The sequence below is a fragment of the Spea bombifrons genome, chromosome 3 (assembly GCF_027358695.1).
Source record: "Spea bombifrons isolate aSpeBom1 chromosome 3, aSpeBom1.2.pri, whole genome shotgun sequence".
Classification (NCBI taxonomy): Eukaryota; Metazoa; Chordata; class Amphibia; order Anura; family Pelobatidae; genus Spea; species Spea bombifrons.
The window spans coordinates 80,441,018-80,461,655 of record NC_071089.1 but is presented as its reverse complement, the minus strand read 5'-3'; the positions used below and the strand labels follow the sequence as shown (position 1 = coordinate 80,461,655).

Here is a 20,638-nt window from a genome sequence, read left to right as displayed (position 1 = left end):
TTGGCCATCTGGCAAATGCCACACCAGGGACATGCCATGACTTTGGTTTTACTGTAGTTCTGACCCGGGATAGTGAATACTCCGCTTATTAAAGGGGGACTGTTAGGTTCCTGTGAAGGAAACTATTTCATTGGAGAAGCAGAACTTCATTACCATTGATATAACCAGTCAGCTCAGTGTGGTGGTTAAGCAAGGAAAAGAATGGCTTTTATTGAGACAAAACCATCAATGCTTCAATGCTAATTTGCATTGTCATATAAAGCACTGTATTTAATACTTAGTTTTCCATGGAACTTCCCCTTTAACGGAGTCTTTCCACACAGGTTTAAATCCTGAGATAATGAGTAACCCAGTTACACTTAATCTAGGATGTTTACACCAACGTTTTTTCCCTATTACAAGTGATAACCATGTTATCATTAACAGAGATTATCCAAGGTGCATGTGGTGCAAACATTCTAAATCAGACTTAAATGTGCCCTGCAGTCATTATCTGCACTTTATGGCATATGATAGATGAGCGCCATCTTTTCATTTGGTATGAATCAGTCATGTATTTTCCTTCTTCCCTGACCCCAAAGCCTTCTAATCGATTTCACTTTCCTGTCACTGATTGGCTGGTGTGAAAACAGAATCAAGGAAGGGGCGATGCACTGCAGCTGCAGCTTCTCCTAAGAATGCATATCAAAAAAATCTTACCATGTATTTTAATATGTATTATTTTGTTGGTGATGTTGCACTTGAATCTACACTGTCCCTTTAAGCAATGCATCTGTTCTTGAAATTTAGGACACAAAACACCCAAAGCACAATAAAAAAAAAACAGTTCTGTTAACGATCTTTGCTAGATAAATTGTTGCTATGGTCCTCCTTACGTAAAGATACTTTTCTAGAACTAATCTGCATTTTATTGTTGGAAACTGTTCTTTGCTTCCTGATGAATGCTCGGGAGCATTCAGAAATAGTTTAGCTTGGTATTGGTACATTTAATAACGTCTAGGAACTAAAACGTCTAGCTATTTTAGGGTAGCCACATGGCTTCTTTAGCTGAACACACTTAAAGAAAATATATACAGCGCAGGTTTCCATGAAAATGTGTGCTTCCAGGTACAATACTGTTTTTATATGTGTCCTTGATCAAAGGCGTCATCTATCATCCTAACCTAATTATATGTTAAAATAAGGACCAGTCCTACTATAATGGTGAAATATATTAAAATAAAGACCAGTCCTTCTATATTGGCAAAAAGGATGGCTATCTAGGGTCTTGAGCTAGTGTGGCGTGCCTCCATAAGGACCTTTTCTTTGTTAGCGAGCCAAAGTGGCACCGGAGATAGGTGTGTTTTGTGCTAGGAAGCTTAATGCAGCCAATCATTAAAACACGTGTCCCTAATCTTTAATAACAATAAAATATACCAGGCCACCGAAAACCAACACACATATTATTGTAGCGAAGGAATACATGTATGATTGCAAAACCAGTATGAAACAATTTATTGCTAGTATTACTAACACTAAAAACATAATATTTATGAGCCATAACAATTACGGGCCGTCGCCATAACTGCACATGTGGGTTTTGACAAGCAATTATTAAAATGTTTGTCAGATCTTGAAAGCATTTCAGTGGAATAGAACGCATATACTGCATTTCCCTGTCTCCATGGATACACCCTGAATGTCCCATCAAGTATTATAGAGTTCCACGGAGGACTGCAGCCAGGATCCTATCTGCACGAGCGAGGAACATTTTTCCATGCTTTACAAAGGGCATGGAGTCAGATGTAAGGAAGGTGGCAAAGACGAAGGCTAATTACATGACCCAACTCTGGAGTACATTAAATTCAACTTCTTGAAGACCTAACTCAGAGGTGACATACGTACACTAAAAAAGCCACTAGCTGTCCATTGACGCTGCAGAGCCAAGGGTAGGAGCAGCATTGCAGCTCCTGTGTGTTCAGGTACATGATGTTAGATCAGGAAGCATGGAAGGCCTTGACCAATCTAGAGCATAGACTATGACACCACAGCTCAAACAACATTAGGTATAGCTCAGGCATACTTAGGGGAAGCACTACTCACATCGGTGTGAAGGCCCTGCTGGTAGGCATCATAAATATTTGTGCTGGCTTCTTGGGTTACGAGAATTATAATACATATAGTTATTATACATGTGACTTGCTTCATTATTATATGCATAATATATTCAGTCTGTTTTCAACTACACAGTCTAGAAAGAGCAAACTCTCCAATTTGGTCATTGGTTCAAAAATAATAAATAAAACATGATGTCTTTGGTAAGCACAAATGTATTATCAATTTCTAATATTTTAATCATTTGGGTTTGCCTATACTGCAAACTATTAGTAATACTGAAATCTGTATATGCTTGCTGCATATATAAGTTTTAGAACTGACCATTTTCCAGGAACATATCTACACTTCCCTTGTAGCTGACCGGTGCATAGAAAATGCTGTCCTAACAGTATATGGGATGTATGAACCCAAAAGAGGGACACAATTACCTGATTAAGCAATTGATTCCTTCCTGGAACATCCTATGTAAATGCCATTTATTCTGTCGACAACATGTAAAACATGGTAACCCTACCCCGCAAGTGCCCAACAGTCTTTCCCGTATTCAGAGGCTCAGGTGTGATTGCGATTTCCATGCCAGGTTATAGATACAGGCTCATTGAGCATGGTACCTGTGATATCATACCCATCCTATTATATTAAATGTCAAGCAGGGAACACAGGCCCAGACAAAGTATAACAACCAAAGCTGAGATGACCTGGAACATAATAGCCTTTTTTTTTTTTAAAGAAAATGACCTAGAACATGTAACTCTGCCAGGGCGGGTTAGATCAGTGTTACTCCAGAATTCCAAGAACAAGAGATTGCCAACCAAAGGATGAATAATGTCTGATAAAGTAGCATCCCTGAATTCTTGGCATCTAGTTTAACCACATATCACATCCCAATTTATAACATATAGATTCACACCCTATTACAGGGGCGTCCAAGTTTTTTCTGCAGTGGGCCACTTCATCAGAATTGTATACGTGCGCGGGCCGCACTCATTTTTCACTGTGAGAAAATATGGCCTTTAATAAAATATGCAGATTAAAATAAATTAAATGACACAAAACCTTTACTTTTCCTCTCACTGATTTCTGGGCCTAGAAAGTTTTGTGACTACAAATGCAGGATTCTGTATAAGTAAAAATAAAATAGTTCTATTTATTTTAGCGATGTACTAAAATGAAAATTCTGGACCAAAACAGAAAATTCAGTGTTCACTTAGCCGAAACTGAAAATGACCCCCCCCCCACACTTTTAATAAAAGTAAGTTACACACCAAAATTGTACAAAAAATTATATATTATGATTGTTAACAGCAATCTCAGGCATACCCAGATTCCAGCATGTACTGGTTGGCTGGGCATTGTACCGGTATTTTTTGTCCAATTTTAGTGTGTAACCATGCTTTTATTAAAAGTAACACACCACAATTGGACAAAAAAAAACCAACAATATGACTTGGCATGATAGGAGTGTGATTGCTAACAGCAAACACACTCTTTTTATACCCAGGCAACCAGTAAATGCTGGAACCTAGGCATGATGGGACTGTGATTGCTGTTAGCAGATTGCTGTTAGCTGTTAGCAATCACACTCCTATCATCCCAAGTCAGCCAGTACATGTTGGTACAGGGTGGCTGTAAGTGCAGACCCCATACTGCTGGCAGCATCAATACACAAGGGGGCAGCTAGCCAGGTTTCAGCATGTACTGGCTGACTTGGCATGATAGGAGTGTGATTGCTAACAGCAAACACACTCTTTTTATACCCAGGCAACCAGTAAATGCTGGAACCTAGGCATGATGGGACTGTGATTGCTGTTAGCAGATTGCTGTTAGCTGTTAGCAATCACACTCCTATCATCCCAAGTCAGCCAGTACATGCTGGTACAGGGTGGCTGTAAGTGCAGACCCCATACTGCTGGCAGCATCAATACACAAGGGGGCAGCTAGCCAGGTTTCAGCATGTACTGGCTGACTTGGCATGATAGGAATGGGATTGTTAACAGCAATCACAGTCCCATCATGCCTAGGTTCCAGCACTTACACATCCATGCTATCACACACACAAATCCATTCATTCACAGATTCATTCCCTCAATCAGGCATACTCATTCAAACACACTCCCCCACCCCCTTACCTGCACTACAGCTCTCTCAAAGCCGATCACTGACTTCAGCAGGGGGCGCGGCCTCCCTCGTTCTCCCCACAGAGGAGGCAGGATTGGAACAGAGATTAGACCCTCCCACAAGTAAGCAGCAGGGCTCTTGCGATCCTGGCTGCCGATCTCACGCGGGCCGCACCTCGAGGTCCCGCGGGCCGCATTTGGCCCGCGGGCCGCATGTTGGACGCCCCTGCCCTATTAGGTAATAAGATTTTATATTCAACAAGTGGAGTCTCTGGTGGAAGGTTCCTCTCCCACGCCACGTTTGCCTTTTCAGCCCCCCCACCCCCAGCCTTTGCTTTTCTCTCCATACTCGCAGTTAGTATTCTAGCCCGAGCTATGTCCCTCTTCTCATCAGCTCCTCATAGTTTGGACCCTGCCTTGGCTGATCTCTCTCATCACCCCCTTGTTTTCCATTGTACCTTCTCGCATCTCTCTCCATCAGCCCTCCCCTCCGCTCCCACTCTCCCTCCCATACAATAAGGCAGCAGGGTGTTGCTGTTGATGCTGTAGTCGGGGAAGGGGTGGTGACGTCACAGTCTCTGCTCATCAGCAGCTGCAGCTCCGGGGATCAAATCTACAGAAGGGACAGATACCAGGACCCCCTTCCGGCGCACAGTAACCCACACCCCAATAAGCAGCGCCCGGTTTCCATTTACCGCATCACTCCATCATTCCGTGCACGGCGCTGTACCCCCTTAGTGCAACCCCCCCCCACAGCATACCCAGCTGTCACAACTGGGGTCCTTATATAACAGCACGAACCCATAAACCGAGCCAAGCCGCCCTCATAACCGAGTGCCCCCGACGCGCCCAACAACCGCAGCAGAGTACCCGGCCTCGGGAGCCAAGTGCTGCGAAGATGTGCCCGCACTGGTGAAGATTAATATGGGCTGCATCGGGAGCCGGAGCAGCGGGACCGGTGAGAGCGGGAGAAAGGGAGTGCAGCGAGAGGGATGTATGTATGTATGTGTGTGTGTATGTATATGTGTGTGGCTATACATGTGCATACGAGGCGCACATATGTCTCTGTTACTGCATGCTCGTGTTCAGTGTGCTACCTGTCTGTACTGACGTCTCCTCAGCATGGATTTCTTTCCAGTCACCTCAAGATCAAAACAGCTCTGCCAGCCTCCCCAGTGCAATGCATGTTATGCTGAGTACTGCTCTACCAGCGCTGGGCTAATACTGTGGCATGTTGGGGGAGTCAGTGCTCTCTTGGCTCTTTCATTGATGCTGCTACTGCTCTTCAGGCTTGGGCTAATGTTCTGTGGGTTATGGAGTGGAGCATATGCTGCAAGCTCAGGCATGGATGGGAGAGCAAGCTTGGCTTTACTGCTCCTTTTCCATGGTGTCAGGGCTGGAAGGCTCTGGGGGTGATATGGATAGGTAGGTGTGGGTTTTGGAGGGAGAATATTTTTCCATCATGGGGTTAATGACCTGTGGATGCTGGCGGTGTTGGATCAGTTTTGTTTAAGCTTTAGGGTGTATAGGGGTATTAATGGTTAATGCTGCGTCTACTGTAGGTTGTAGAATTGATGCTCTGCAGGCTTTGGCACTGGTTGTAATGGTGAGTTTGCCAAAGTGTTGATGATCTGTAAACTCCGGCTGTAGACAAGCTGTTATCCGCTCCTACTGGCGCAGATTTAAGCATTGTAAATAAGAGGTGTTGGCATTATGGGCATTTGTGAAAGCAGGGTTTTGATGTAGGCGCATATAGTGGTGGGGGTAGATAGAATAGAAAATGGGGAAGAGATTGGGTTAGTTATACGTAGGCTGAAGGAGTTGGGTTATTGATGCATAGACTGCGGTGGGTGTGGAACAAGTGCTGTAAGGGGATCAGGTAGGGGTGCCATTAGTGGTATGGAGGTTGAAGCCTTGGAAGATTAATAATATGGACCCATAACCATGAGGGGTGTTATGTAGTGGTTTGGAGGCACAGAATTGAGAGAACTTTGAATTAGAAGTATACCAACATGCTCAGGCAGGTTAGGGCTCGTGGTATAGAGTTTCAGTCAGATGGTATTATTAGAAGAATGGTATATAAGGGCATCAATGATTTGGATTATTTATATTATAAATATTGTATATACAGAGAGAAAGAGAGAGGGGCACAGAGACTCTGGTGGTGAGAGTTTGATTTGGGATGATCAGTAAAATAATGTCATAGATGAATTTGGTGATTTCAGGTATAGAGTTGATGTTAGCACTTCAGGCCAAACTGGGGGTAAGGGGGACAATCCTGTCCAAACTACCCCAAAAGAAAAAACAATTACAACACAATGAACTACTCTGTTTTCAAGCTTACAATGCATATGATATGGAGAGCATCATTACTGGTGTGGGAGGTCGGGTAGAATACGCTCTTGGCTTTATTCACTAACGCAGGAGATTTGCAGTTTCATCTTCCATTCTTCCATGTCCAAGGTGACAAGAGTAGGGATAAAAAGAATTAAAGCTGATATGTTGGTGATAGTGTTGTTTTGTCTGTGAAGCCTAAGATTCCTTTGCTGGCGAGGAACATGTGGAATTTGGAAGTGCCAGCTGTTTAAGAACCTGGCTGGCTACCCTGTTGATAACAGAAAAAGAGCATGTGTGGCACAGAGTCTCAGGCAATGTTGCAACATTTACGCTTGCTCATCTGTGGTGTAAATGCTATCTGGTCTCTGATTAAAGCAGGAGTAGTAGCCTGAAGACATATGTACCTAAAGTCTAAAGTGGCAAGTGGATTTAGGAGCATGTAGGCGTTTTTACATTTAATTAAGGATGGGTTTAGTGGGTCTAGATAGCCACTTAGTAGTTGGATTCTCTAAAAGGACTTGTAGTTCATTGTTGCATGTTACCCAAGGAAAATCTATGTTTGTCGAGAGGGTGTTTGGTGAATCATGTATAGTGAATGAGGGCAAGGGTGAAAAGAATCTTAGAATCAGAATATCGCCTTGTGCTGCGGTTTACATAAGGTCAGTATTTCACAGTAAAATTAAATTATACAGCCACGTTTGTAAACCCCGAAGATTGAAAAATGGTGCCGAGTTACACTTTTTCTGTGGTTTAACAAGTGAAAAAGATTAAATCTCACTTACTGGAGACAGAAGATTTGATATGAGTGCTGTGGAGAAAGACGCTAATGGGATGTAAGAAAGGCATTGAACCTTGTTGTAAATAGGCATGTTTGTTCTAAACTCAGCTTATAATGGGACCATGGGAACAATCTTGCAAAAGTGCAGGATTAAAATTTCTTTGTGATGGGGTTAATTGCACAAAAAGGTTAATGCACTGCATGCTTTGGCAGTTGTGGGATTAATGCTATGCTGGTGCTGAGAGGGTGAGGTTAATGCTGTGTATGCTGTGGCAGGATGAGGGTATGTTATAGAATGACAATAATAATGCTATGCGGGCTGTGCTATTATGAGCTTATTATTATTATTTATTATTATTTTGTATTGTTTTTATAGCGTCATCATAGTCCACAGCACTGAAAATAATGTTGTGGTCACTGGACATGGCTTTTGCGCTAGCTTACTTTGCAAATGCGAATACTAAGAACTGATCAATTTTGAACTGTGGCACATTCATGCACATAAAGATACATGGACACACACTGTTATATATGTTATTCAGTTATATTTGTCCCAGCAGAAGCATAGCACCTGGGTCTTTCTCACTCAACTCTCATGGACCTTCATGGCATCCCTTCTTACTTATGGGGATATTGCGGCTCCCTGTTGTGGGCCTCTTCTTAATTTTTATCTTCTTTTCTGTTGTTGAGTATTGTAATTGCTCACGAAAACATAACTAACTTTTAGGTGTTTGCTACTTGTGCAAGACCTACCTTCCCCCTCCTCTCTTTGCCTTATAACCGTCTATGAAGGATGCACTCTCCTCTCTTATTGTGGTGCTTTTCTCACCACAGTAAAGTCCCCACTATCTCCATCTTTTCTTGTTACCTGGCTTTTTCTTTGCAATGGGACTAACATACCCCCTTTTAGTTCTCAAAGAAGCCCTGTTCATTTAGCTCTTCATTTTGTAAATTCCCTGTTTGCTGAGGAACCTTTTCCCACCATGACTTATTGTCACAGTCAAATGAAATCATGGTCCTTTTCTTGCTAGTTGCTTTTTCTATGATTCTTTGTATAGGAACCACAGTCTTCCCCTCTAAAAGTACCTGTCTTCACCATATACTCTTTTTACTATTTTAAACATCATTATTGTATCTGCCCCCTTCGCCCTGCTCTCTCAGTGCCATATTTCACTTAGGGATTCCCAATCTTATGGTACCCTTTTAACTTAAGGCATATTCTCTAATCTTCTCTCGGTACCATGGTATGCTTATGTTTTGGCACCTTCTTGTCTTCTAAAGCCACTTTGTCTGTGGCCCTAGCCTCTAAGGTACTCCAAGGTCTCCAAGGGACTACAGAGTGAAGCATGTTTGTGTGTATCTATTCTAGTGCAGTTTTCTCTTGTGTTGTTTGCTAAAGTATTGTGCACGCTTGTACATGATCGGATCTTTAAAAATAAGAACAAATACCTTCTAGCAATCTTAGTAGTGCGTTAGGGATTGCATTATCAGAAAGAACACCTTGTCTGTAGTAGCGAGTAGTTCATCCATTACATTTCAACTCAAAAGGGACAACGTGAATATTAAAGTACTTTGGAAGAATGGTATGTGCATTCATTACCTGTAAGAAAGAAAATATAAATTCTGTTGCTTTTAGACAAAGCTGCAGACCTTGACAAGGAAAGATATGCCACCCGATGACTAGGTGTGTCTCCCAGTGGCTCAGAGCAGACTGAGCAACCTCCCTGCCAACATGGTAGATATTAATACAGTAAGGGAATTTAAACATGCATGGTCTATGGCCTAAGATGAGATCAAGGACTGATTAAGGTTGGAGTTTTTACAGACTATATGGGCTGCATGGTTCTAGTCTGCCGTCAAATGTACTGCCCCCTCCCACCAACATGTATGTTTTTATGTGCTCAACTTTTTGCACCAGTGTTGTCTGCATAAAGCTGGGGGTGCAAAAGAAGACTGAAGAATCCATCTATGTTTTTGTGCTGGAGACAAATGTTGATCTAACGTTTACTCTTGGCTATCATATGCATTAAAGTGGTCTTAATGTTCTTAATAAATCCTCTGGGGCAGGTCTGGGGTGGCGGCAGCACTTCAGCTGTTAAACCCAGGGAAGATGGCAGTTATATGCGTGAATAGGGGCAGGCCTTTACAGAGAACATGTATGTCACAATTTGACCTCTTGATAGCTCTTTCAGCAATCAAGGCATTTAGAAAAAAAAGAATAATGTATTTTATTTACAGGGCTTAGTTTATAAGCACATTGTCTGCTGTTTATATACACATATTGTAAGATTTACAGGTTTGGAACGATGTGATACATTTATACTGATCAAACATATGCAGCTTCTAGGAAAGGTGGAAACAGGGACTTGGGTGCCAAACAGAGGAAAAAACATCCTAAAGAGGATCCCTTGGAGGTATAATTCAGACAGTGTTATAGTTTTGTAAGCAGTGTTATTGTACATTGCTGCAGGTTAATACCAGTGTCATCAGAGCAAATACATAAGTATGCTTTGTTGCTAGGCAAAGTCAGAGGTTAGAGTGTAACGCTGTGGGACAGAAGAGATTTATACGCAGTGTTACCATGGAGAAATGGTTAGTGTGTGGCGCTATCATAGTTTTAGTTACAGTCAAGTAGAGATGGATTTAATTGTGTATTGTTACACAGAAACAGATTTTTTTCTGATGTAAATCTTGGTGAGACTTTGGTCTCGATTTAGGTTCAGGATTCCGTTATGCCTATACTGTGCATGTTTAAATTCCCTCACTGTGTAAGCTTCTACTACATCTGCTGGGAAGCTGTTCCATTTGTCTACCACCCCATCAGTAAAGTAAAACTTCCTTTATGACCTCTTTCTTTATGAGAATATGAGTTCTTGTTTTAACAGTTCTCCTCTTTTGAAATAAACTTCCCTACTATACTTTGGTAAATTTCCTCCAAGCTATACATATATTCACACTAGATAACTGGGAGCCATTTTTAGAAGGAGGCCAGAGATTTGATGTTCAGGGCTATTAAACTGAATTGGACTGCTCGCTGTACTGTTGGGGGGGCTATGGAAAATTGGTTAGTGGTTTTAGGTTGTGCTAGAAGTTTCTGTTCGATGTTATGGTGGCATGTGGCTGATATATTGGGAAGATTTAGAAATGAGTAGGTAGGGGTATAAAACTCTGTTGGTACAGCTGTGAAAGATAATTGTGTAGTCGAGGGCCATGAATTATTGTGAAGTGCTATGAGACACGGTTGTGTGTGTGGACCATTCTGTTTAAGAACACCGGAGATTGTTTTGCAGCGTTATCATAGAGCAGGAGATTATGGTGCAGTGCAGTCAGAGCGACAGGGATTGGTGTGCAGTGTTTTCATGAGAGTTTGGGATTGTGGTACAGTGTTATGGAACACATTTGGAGGTTTGTTTCCAACATGGAAGAGATAGAAGCAAATGTCCTACTACAAGCAGCAGTAGTACCCAGCTGAGATGGAAAGTATGAACCATCAGAATTCAGTTTTTGTTTCAAGTGTCAGTTTGTCTTCTGTCAAACTCATTAATTGTTGTTTTCTGATGTATCTTACCTTAGATTGCCTTCTAAATATTGCTGTGTTTTTTTTACATATTCCTGACAACAGTCAGTTCTTTATTCATATTATGTGAATTGTTATAGTTATGCTCGCAATAGTTTTGCAGGCATTGCAGGTTAACTTTAAAGATGCTGTAACGCCTTGTTCTCTGCATTCTATAAATCAGCAATATTAGTAGCTGAGAATGTTTCTGCCAAACACATAACATCATATGTCAATATCAGCACAGAAAAAAAGAGATCTGCATAGATCTATGTAGTACCACTGGGACAGTTTCAATAGAGATCTTTAATATCCTCAACCAGCATGTTGTGCGGGATGGAGATTGGACCCCAGTCAATGGAACTACTACAACAAAATAATTCAAATCTATACATATATGCATACCTTATCAGGATGTTTCATTAGACCCATGTATTGCCGTAAATGTCGGACGTGTTCATTTTTGTTTGGCTGAGAGAGGCTGAAAAAAATGAATGTTTGCATGAGAGGTGCAGTTTCATCTCACCTGATCAATTATGCATTATGAAGAGCCGATGCTGAAAAGTTTTTTCTTGGAAATGGGTTCAAATCAAAGAGTAATAGTAGCAGCTACTCTGACGATAAAAAAATGATCCGATCTATGCCTGTAGGCAGGGATCGGTAGATGGAGCCAGCTTGGTGTAGCTGTCAGTTACCACAGTAGCTAGTGTTTTAAAAAAGTACCCATGACCATCAACCACAATGATAATTGTAGTACACAAATAGGGGTGCACCAGAGGTGTAAAAGGGTGTCATACTTTTGGTAAATGTATATATGTCTTGTAGATTGTGTTTAGTAGGATTGTGGCATTTAACCCCATGTTATGTGCTCCTGCTCTTCATCAATACACCTACACAGGCTTTCTGTGCAATCTATACGTATGTACATACACAACTACTCGATACATTTACTAAGGCGTCAGGTGTGAAGAATGCTTTCAACATGTTAAAAGTTTATTTTATCATTTAATAAAATGCAAAGCGAGCTGAATCAAATCAATACAACTCTTTGTATTCAAAATAGCATAAATTTGGCTAGGTACCCTTGCACACAGTTTTTTAAGGAACTCTGCAGGTAGGTTGTTCCAAACATGAAGAACTAACCACATTTCTACTATTGCTTTAGGCAGCATCAGTTGCCTCTCTCTCTTCCAGACAGACTTGACAATGTTGACAGGGGGGGGGGGGCATACCATCACTTCAAGGGCTCCTTGTTCTTCTTTATGCTTAAAATAGTTCTATATTAGTGACTTTGGCTCTATGTTTGGGGTCGTTGTCATGCTGCAGAATACATTTGGGGCCAGGCAGATGCCTCCCTGGTGGTATTCCATAAAGTATCTGCCTGTACTTCAACCATCAATTCTGACCAAATCCCTAACTCCATTTGCAGAAATGCAGACTTGCAAGCAACCTCCACCATGCTTCATTGCTATCTAAAAACACTTGTTCTTGTACTCCTCTCCAACCCTTTTGTAAACAAATCTCCTACAACCAAATCTTTTACATTTTGATTCATCAGTCCAGATGGCGGTACCAGGGTTTTCTGCCAAAGCTGAGCTGATGACACTGCCACTTTCCTTGGCCGACCACTGTGTCTCAACACTGCCTGTTTCTTTGTGCTTCTTCAAAAGAGCTTGTACAGAACATCTGGACTCACATGTCTGTCTAGTAATTCCTGCCTGGGAGAGACCTTGCCGATTTGTGTCTTGCTGCTGTGCTCAGTCTTGCCATGTTGTATGGTGAGTTCCTCACCCAGTCTCCTACACAGCTTTTTAACCTAATTATTGTGTTTCAACCTGCATATTAAATTGATGATCATTAGAACCTGTTTGGTATAATTTTTTAATCATACATCTAAATGTTTGCCTACAAAATCCCCTGACTTTGTGCAAGTGTACCTAGAATAATTGATACTGTTTTGAAGGCAATGGGTGGTCACACAAAATTATAATTTAATTTAGATTTTCCTTCTGGTCACTCAGTTTGCACTCTTACTTTACAGCATGTCATACCACCTGCCTAAAACTTTTACGCAGAGTTGTGGGTGCTTATATATATATATATATATATATATACAAATACATATATGTACACTCTATGTATATATATATTGCAACACAATCTTAGTTTACAAAATTTATTTCATATGCATTACTTCCAGAAAGGCAACCTTTGGGTTTTTTTTTTATGGAAACAGCTGTCTTTCTTTTGTTAAGTAATCCATACTGATAATAGAGGATGACATATGAACATGGAGAAATTAGCTCTTTTGAGTGTAACAGAAAGGATAGAATTTTAGTTGGGCAGAGTTGGACTTCTATACTAAGGCTGATCAAATAAAAACACAGAACTTTTGGGACCCTTTTTTAAGTTTCCATGGTTACAACAATTAAGTGTTCCTAGGCACAAATTCTGAAAGATGGAAGATATTTACACAATTAAGCTATTTCAGGCACATGTTTGGATGTTCAACACTACTAAAATAATGTTTGTTATGCTGCATTTAATTATTTAAGTGTTAAATTCAGCAGAGTAGATATAACAGCATCTTTCTGCATCGTGAGACAAAAAAATTGTTTCCACCTCTGAGATTAGAATATTATAAGTCCCATGGAGTTGTGGGTTATGTAATTTTTTTTTTGCCATGAAAGTTCATTTTAATAAAAAGTTGAAGAGCCCGCAGTCAGCCTGTGCCTTTCAAAGTGTTTCTATGTCAAACATACTCAAATACAACTTGGCATCTTTCCTTTTTAATTTCAGGCACTATTGCTGAATCTAGGGTTACTTGCACCTAGGAGCAGTATTTATTTGGTGCCCCCATCCCTAAACACGCATCCATGTCTGGCATATTATGATTATTTAATGTTTTATATAGCACCATCATATTCTGTAGCAATGTACAATGGGTAGACAGGACATAACAAGTAGTATGACTTATAGAAACAACAGGTAAGGATAGCCCTGCTCAAACAAGTTTACGATCTAGAGGGATTTAGGGTGTATTACACAAGAGATAAAAGTGCCGTTAGGGATGGACCAGCCACACTAGTATAAGTATTGTCCAAAGGCAGGAGAGGGACTTGGAAAGGTAAGCTAAGGAATATGGGGCTAACTAAGGGCATTAACGAGCATCAGAGCACAGAAGGAGATCATTGGATGAGCGGAGAGCAGTGTATTTAGAGATGAGTGAGGAGATGTAGGGAGGGGAACCGATATGAAGAGATTTGAAAGTAAGAGTCAGGATTTTGAAATGAATTATGAAGCCCACGGCCAGCCAGTGAAGAGACACGTTAGTAAAGCGATGGGAGAGGAAGATAAGTCAGGCAGCAGTGTTCATGATGGATTGTAGAGGGGTGAGAAGGGTAATATTAGCTTGTCTGGTGTGCCAGTGGCATTAGAGGAAAATGTAGTAGAATTTTATGAATTCTTGCTCACTTGCAGTGCTTGTGCACATGTGCAGAGACACTGCTGTGCTGTCCAAAGTTTTTTAACTGATCTGACTCTTCTAGAGTATGAATAAAATAAGCTCAGTCTTCTTCACTGATTCATAAAAAGAATGGCTCTAGCAATATAAAGGGAATGGCCTCACAGGAGCCTGTAGCAATTGATTTTTCCCTTTAGAATTTCAGTATAAATTCTGTTTTGGTAAAATATCAGCAATGTTTATTCATTAATTAAATTATTTATAATTTTATTTGATACAAGGCTTCATCAACTCTTGAATATATTTTACCATCAAATGCCATCTCTCATACACCGATCAGCCATTATGACCACTGACAGGTGAAGCGAATAACATCGATAATTTTGTTATCATTGCACCTGTCAGTGGGTGGGATATATTAGGCAACCAATAAACATTGTGTCATCAAAGTGCATGTGTTAGAAACAGGAAAAATGGGCAAGCACCAAGATCTGAGCGACTTGGACAATGGCCAAATTGTGGATGGCTTGAAGACTGGATCAGAGCACCTCCAAAACTGCAGCTCTTGTGGGGTCTGCAGTGATCAGTACCTGTAAAAAGTGGCCCAAGGAAGGAAAAGTGCTGAACTGGTGACAGGGTCATGGGCTGCCAATGCTCATTGATGCACATGGGGGGGAGATGGCTGGCCCATGTGGTCAAATCCAACAAATGAGCTACTCTAGCTAAAATTGCTGAAATAGTTAATGCTGGTTCTGAAGGTGTCAGAACATACTGCAGACAAGTCAGGGTGCTCATGCTGACAACTGTTCACTACTGAAAGCACCTACAATGGGCATGTGAGCATAAGAACTGGACCCAGGTTCGATGGAAGAAGATGGCATGGTCTGATGAATCATGTTTTCTTTTATCATGTGGATAGCCAAGTGCGTTGCTTGGCTGGAAGTCACATGGCACCAGGATGCACCAGGATGGGAAGGAGGCAAGCTGGCGAAGGCAGTGTGATGCTTTGGACAATGTTATGCTGGGAAACCTTCGGTCTTGCCATTCATGTGGATGTTACATTGACACTTAGCACCTACCTAAGCATACTAAGCAGACTTGTTGCATACCATGTATACCCTTTCATGGATACGGTATTTACTGATAGCAGTGGCCTCTTTCAGAAGGATAATGCGCCCTTCCACAAAGTTAAAATGGTTTGATGAACAAAACAGCGAGTTCAAGGTGTTGACTTGGCCTGCAAATTCCCCAAATCTCAATCCAATCACATATCTGTAGGATGTGCTGGATGAACAAGTCCGATCCGCGGAGGCCCCGTAGGTTGATGAAGTGTCAGTAAAACTCTGCCCTGTAGTCTGTATGGGAGATTTATGCGCTGCATTATTATAAAATATGTTTTTTGCTGTTTTTTCTCAGTTCATAAGGAATAGCCAGAAATATAAATCAACCCATTTTTTTTCAAAGCCAGGAGACTTTGAAAATAGCCAGATTTCTCAAATCTGGCTCATTAAAAAGCCAGATAGCAACCCTGCTGCACTGTGCCCAATATTTCTGACGGTGGCCCTGTCAGACATAGCCGGAGACGGGTGTGCATTTTTATAATTCTAATTAATGTAGTGCCAACATTTTATACAGATATTGACGTTTTGGTTTTATCAGGCTGATATGGAGATCATACCTTCTATTTTTTACTTAATAAGTGGCACAGTTTCGCTTTGTGACTAATTCTTTCTTCAGGCTGTATTTCTGGGAATATATTCTGTGAATGTTCGGCAGCCATAAATATCACAATTATAAGTGTAGCACAGAAAATATGCTTATAGATTATTCTTGGAAATACATCATACACACACATATATATATATGCATATATGGTACTGTGCAAAAGTTTTAGGCAGGTGTTGAATAAATGCTGTAAGTTAAAAATGCCTTCAAATTTAGACATATAAATAGTTTATTTTTTATTATTTACCAAAATGCAAAATTAATATTTGGTATGACATACCTTTGCCTACAATAGGTACATTTACGCAGTATTTTTAAGGAACTTAGCAGGTAGGTCGTTCCAAACATCTCGGGGAACTGACCACCGTTCTTTTAGGCACATAATATTAATAATGTACGTATCCGTAGGTTGATGAAGTGTCAGTAAAACTCTGCCCTGTAGTCTGTATGGGAGATTTATGCGCTGCATTATTATAAAGTGTTGCGAGAAAGAGTTGGACATTAGAGATTAATGGGGCAGTCAAGCTCCGTTTACATACACTCACTTTGCATTCCCCAGGAGGCTACCGAAGAGGAGGAGGGATTAGTCCATTAGCATAAACGCTATGCAGAGGCACATAGAACATATTGGGAACTTCAATTACACACTGGAAAAATACTCTGAAAAATGAAAACCACAGCTATTGCATCAACACTTCACGTGGTTTGGGAGCACGGAATGAAAAAGCAATCCATAGTAAAGAAGGTGTAATCGGTAAAACATTTGTACTGTCTGTGAAATAAAAATACATTTATATCACTCCATGTCACTAATGTTATCTTAAAGGGTGTAATTAAATAAAAATATGTTGCCTGGAAGAGATCTTTATAATGCTGTTTATGGTAAGTTTGTTTAATGCCGTTTACAGCAACAAAAAAGGGTCAGAAAAAAGGTACAGAAGACTCAATCAGAGTAGATGGCCAACCCAATGAAAATAAAGACCTGTTTCTTTAATCTGCAGTGTTCCCAGAAAGCCGCTGATGGGCGCGGAGTACTGTCACAGCTAGATATTTGTGTTCTACATAATTAGGCACATGGGAAAGTTACCATTCAATGCAATCAGAAAGCAGAACCAGACATTAGTTTGCACTGTAATTAGTATGAACTGCAGAGGACTGTGCAGAGAGCATCAGCAGACAAACTTGGACACTGATTGGTATACTGTCTCATGAGACACAACTGGAATCTGCTGTTATTATTATTATTTATTCTCATTTATTGATTTATATGGTACAATCATATTCCTCAGTGCTGTGCAATTGATAAACAGGATATTAAGAGTTGTGTATCACATAACAGCTTAGATAAAAAAGGTGCAGTAGAACCTGCGCAAATTAGCGGTATGAGCAGAAAATTTAAAAGGAAGTTTTAATATACTGAGAGGGTGATTGATAACTGAAACAGCCTTCCTGAAAAATGGTAGCAGTAGATACAATTTATTTAAACGTGCATGAGATAGACAGATAGCTATCCTGAATAAAAGACGACACATGACCATAAAAAAAGAAAACGTGCAAATTTATTCTGCTGATTTCTAGACTATAATACAGAACTGATATCCAGTGCAACATGCGATTCAGACATTTAGGTAGAGGTATCAATCAGGGCTGAAGATAATCATGCGATGCTATAAAATAGACCCAGAGATGAATGTCCAATGGACAGATGTAGAAATGAATATACATATTAGATACAGCTGTTGGATAATAGTGTGCAGTGATATCAGACATATCCAGAGATTAGTGAGCAGTGATACCAAACTGACTTGGAGATTACTGTGCAGTGATATTATCCGGATCCAGAGATGAATATGTAGGGAGACCGTACAGATCCAGAGATGAATATGTAGGGAGACCGTACAGATCCAGAGATGAATATGTAGGGAGACCGTACAGATCCAGAGATGAATATGTAGGGAGACCGTACAGATCCAGAGATGAATATGTAGGGAGACCGTACAGATCCAGAGATGAATATGTAGGGAGACCGTACAGATCCAGAGATGAATATGTAGGGAGACCGTACAGATCCAGAGATGAATATGTAGGGAGACCGTACAGATCCAGAGATGAATATGTAGGGGTATCATACAGAGAGGTATCGCACAGATCTAGAGATTAGTTTGCAGTGGTATCAAACAGCCCCAGAGATAAGCGTTCAGTCATACTAGATATTCCCAAAGATTAATGTGAAGTCATCTCGGACACATCTAGAGATTAGCGTGGAGTCATATCAGACAGATCTGGAGATTATTTTGCAGTGATATCAGACAGATCTAGAAATTATTGTGCATTGATGCGAGTGTTCTGTGGTGTCAGACATAGCTGGACATTAAATTGCTACCAAACACCTAAAGTGCATCATCAAACATCTGGAGATAGATAATTTGCAGTGGTGTCCGGCTAAACTGGAGATAGGCGCAGTTTTATGGAACAGCTAAGGAGTAAAGTAGAGTGGTATCAGGGACACAAAACAGTTGCGTTTTGCAAAACAGGCAAATACATGCAGAATGCTAAAATTTCTTGTTGGGATTATAATCAGATGGACAAACTTCTAATATTATAAATAACAAAGCTTATTATAGATAGTTTAACTAGTCTGACTTGAACATCCTAAAGGCTACATGAGAAGTATCCCTGCGTGGACCATGATACTCGTTCCATAAAATGCATGCCTATTCTGATTAATGGTTGAGATGTATTATCTTAAAGTGCTAGTTTGCATAAAATAATACAGTATATGTGGTTTCTGTAGTTGTAAAAACATCCTGTACATTCTGAATGCCCACAAACCTTCCCTAATACATATTTAACTAGAAGCACTTTAATGTGCTGGAAACAGTAGCAGAATTCTGTGGCAATCTAATTATTAGAGAGTGTTGAGAATGCATTATTCTATCGATCTCTAGCTGTGAGCAAATGACCTATAACTTGATTGAGCTAAGAATATCATCACACAGCATTTAAGTGCAGGGCTTGTTTCAGGGCGAAGCAGATGGATGCTTCTTACAGAGACTGAATTCTTTATGTGCTTTATATAAGAAAGCGATATCTAATATTTACATTTAATTATACTAAAGGACACTATCATACTAATCATGCAGTTATTTTTTTACTTATGTCAAACACAGAAAATAAAATACAGTGCAGTATATTCAACATCAAAAATATAAAAAACTTTAATTCTGTACATTTTAAACTCAGCTCTTTTCTAACAGCATGTGGGGAGGGCATCCATGGTTAGTGGATCCTGACTAAGTCACATCTGCTTCCAGTAGGATCAGAAGACAGCAATGTAAGTAAAAGTAATATCTATTCAATAAAAGGAAGAAAAATAGCTAGCATTAATAAAATCAGCAATGATCACCGAGGCCAGTATACAGGAAAACCGCCTCTGTATAAGATCAATTGTTACAACCAATTACAAAATTCCATTCTCAAGGTTCTAAATGCCAAAAAAATGGTAAAAACAAAAATAAAGCTGCTTCTCACACTAATGCATTTCATCCTTTATGGGCTTTTTCAAAGTGTATCCTTAGGAAATCCATGCTTAAAAGATATTTTTAAGGTCAACATAAGGAGTGAGTCTAACATAAGTGAGTCTAACAAAACCATGCACCCCAATCTAACTTTGTAAGAACAAATTTAAAAATCATTTCTACAGAATGCTTCCTACAGATCAGTACGGTACTTTAGAAGGTATTTGGTAATTTGGTTTCTGCAGACATAGAGAAGCTAAAAAAAAATCCAAATTTGATCATCTAATCTCACCAGAGTTTAGAAACAACACAGATATTTTCTTGCCAGGAAATGTGTTTCATGGAGGTAAAAGGGCAGCTGCAGAGCTGCAGCTTCTACATCAGGTGTTTTTTTTTTTCGTTTTGAAGAATGCATATTAAAGTACTCTCGGAGTATTTTAATTTGCATTGTTCCTTAGTGGAGCTGTCGTGAACAGTAAACTGTGCCTTTAAAGAGATTGGAACGTCAATGAGGCAATACCTTGGCTCCTCGATTATGAGGTAAGCCTGAAATAATGTTAGGCTGTTGTTCACAGCTAAGGAGAAGTGACAGCTGCCAGATGTAGAACAGAACAGGATAGAGAAGTTATAAAATCATCACCACCACTACAGAAAACAGCAGCAAAAGGGAGGGAGTATAAAGGGAGTACAGAGGCAAAGCGGGCTAGGAGCATATCAAGTTTGTGTTGTGTATTAAATCGAGCTACCCTAATAAATTGTGTTGCAACATCCCTGATACACTTATCAAAGTATTAAAAATGAAATGCAGCTCTTCTTCAGTGACAGTGGCATAACTCAATGGTAAAGTGGCTTTATTTTTTTTATACACTTAAAGGGTCTCCAAAAGATCCAGGACTAGAGCCCATGGCAGATTTGAAAGCAACTGAGTAAAGAAGCTCACACTCTTGGGCGGACGTACACATGCGCACTAAATACATATGTGCATATATAAGCTAATGATTAAGCAATATTTACACAATGTATCTTTTAGATTTTTACAAACTGCCT

The 20,638-nt window shown here is 40.2% G+C and overlaps 1 protein-coding gene across 1 annotated transcript in view; it reads left to right on the top strand.

Moving 5' to 3' along the window:
* Positions 1-4,775: 4,775 nt before the first annotated feature.
* The window catches only part of FAM131A (family with sequence similarity 131 member A), a 37,424-nt gene continuing 21,561 nt past the window's right edge, over positions 4,776-20,638 (top strand). Inside the window, exon 1 of the mRNA XM_053459389.1 lies at positions 4,776-5,172. The gene's annotated coding sequence lies outside the window, so the exon portion shown is untranslated. The remainder of the gene's footprint in view (positions 5,173-20,638) is intronic.